Genomic DNA, 2233 nt, shown 5'->3' with positions numbered 1-2233 from the left:
ACAAAGAGAATGTTTTGCAATAGATATTTTCAACAAAGTGCATTTACAGAATATACACATCGCCTCCTACAAATCAATAAGAAGAACAGCCCAATAGAAATATGTGTGAAAGCAATGAACAAATACTTCACAAACAGAGTAGAGCCAGAGGCAGAACTTCCTGAATGTGATATGAGGAGATTAAGGAAGCTTCTTCCCTAGAAAGACATCTATAAAACTGGTCAAAATTAGCAAAGACAGTCATTCAAAGTCTCTAGAGATTGATCAAAAGGCTTAAAATAACTTGAGAACCATACATGGAACAAAATGTATGGAAACTTGGTAAGAACAATGAGAAGGCATGGCATTCAAGCTATGGGCTGCACCCAGCGCCCCCCTTACCAGTTCCTTATTGGGGAAGAGCTATTCCGGAAGTCTCGGAAGGCAAGGCAGTTTCTACTCCCTCAGCTACTTGGGGTGAAAAGAGCTATTCTAGGCCAGTAAAGTAGTGGCTGAACGCTGGCAGACCCAGCTCCGTGCTGCAAAAACCTTACACTGAGAAGGTGGCAGAAGCCAGGCAGCCCCCCTTCCCACGTGCCCAGCCCCTGTTATAGGAAGGGTCACATGGGGCCGAGGGCGGAGAGGGTGTCCCCCATCCCCCATGGCCCCGTGTTGCAGAAGCACAGCTCTGGTGGGCACGGCAGCTGAGCGACGGCACCTGTATCCCCCATATTCCTGGGGTGGAGCAACGGCACCTGTATCCCCCATATTCCTAGGGTGGAAGAGGGATTCCGAGCGGATCTGGCAGCCAGTGTACAAAGGCCAGTCCCCACCATCCGTGGCTCTGCACCGAGGAACAGCTACACTAGGCAGTGGTTGCAGCTGGGCAGTGGCACAAGTTCCCATGCTACCTCCCCCCACGCCCCATAACCCAGCTTCTGCTCCAGAGCACAGAGGTGCTGCCCAGGGGAGGGTCAGAGCAAAGTCCCAAAGCTCGGCAAGTCCCTGCTCCTGCCAACAGGCCCAACTGCATTTGGATCAGACTGTGGAGAAACTCTTGCCAGAGGGCATTGTTGAAAACAGTGGCGCAATCAGTTAGCAGTCGGTGAAGGCTGACAGGTGGGCGTGATACCAGTGGAGCCAGCAGTTTAACGGGAAAATCAGGGCAGGAGACGGTCAGAGAGAGCTCTGCTAAAATAAGACCGTCCACTGATGCTCAAGAAGGCTGTGTATAAGCCCAAGTAGTGGCCTCTGAGACCCAGGAGAGGAAACTTCTTAGCCACGAGTCCCTGGCTGAGCAGGGGACAGACCTGCAAACCTGCTATCTGTCTCCAGGCCACACACAGATCCAAAGGTAAAGAGTGAAAAACTTAATGGCTCAGGGGCTCAGGCACAACCTCTGACCAATCAGGGGCTGATCCCAAATCTGTGCTGACCAAGGGTAACAACTCACAAGCCAGGCTCTAAAATAAAAAACGAAGAAAAAACATGAGCAGGAACATCAGAGGCTGCACAATTCAGGGGAAATAGGTTTCACTGAATTAGTCCAGCCGTATTAGTATACAAATAAACTAAGAAACAATAAAAAATGAAGACAACTAGAAATTTCAGAGGCTCGTATCACTACCCAGAGTTGCTACAATCTATTATCTCAAATATCAAGTTTTTAACAAAAAGGTACAAGACACGGGGAAAAAACCCAAGAAAGTGTGACTCATACACAATAAAAAATAAATAAATAAGTTTTTAAAAAGCAAGCAGTAGAACTTGCCTGTGAGAGGACCCAGATGTTGGACTTCACAGATTTCAAAGCAGCATAATACATATGTTCAAAGAATTAAAGGAAACCACCTTTAAAGAATGCAAGTAAGGTATTATGACAATTACTCACCAAACAGAGAATTTCATGAAGAGACAGAAATTATAGAAAAGAATCAAGTGAAAATTCTGAAGTTGAAAAGTACAAAAGAAGTGAAAATTTCACTAAAATCTATTAACAGTAGATTTGAGCTAGCAGAAGAAAGGGAAAACCTGAAGAGAGATCAATAGACATTAAGCAATCTGAAGAACAGAGGAAATGAGAAAAAACGAACAGGGCCTCAGAGAAATGTGCAACACCATTAAGCTGACCTACTCTGCGCATCTAAGAAGAACAATAAATTCCAAGTAGGAGAAATGAAAGGAGATCCGCACTCAGACATACATTCAAAGACAAAGAGGAAATCTTGGAAGTTGCAAGAGAAAAACCACTCAT

The sequence above is a fragment of the Tursiops truncatus genome, chromosome 13, assembly GCF_011762595.2.
Source record: "Tursiops truncatus isolate mTurTru1 chromosome 13, mTurTru1.mat.Y, whole genome shotgun sequence".
In the NCBI taxonomy this organism is placed as follows: Eukaryota; Metazoa; Chordata; class Mammalia; order Artiodactyla; family Delphinidae; genus Tursiops; species Tursiops truncatus.
This window is presented reverse-complemented; position numbering follows the sequence as displayed.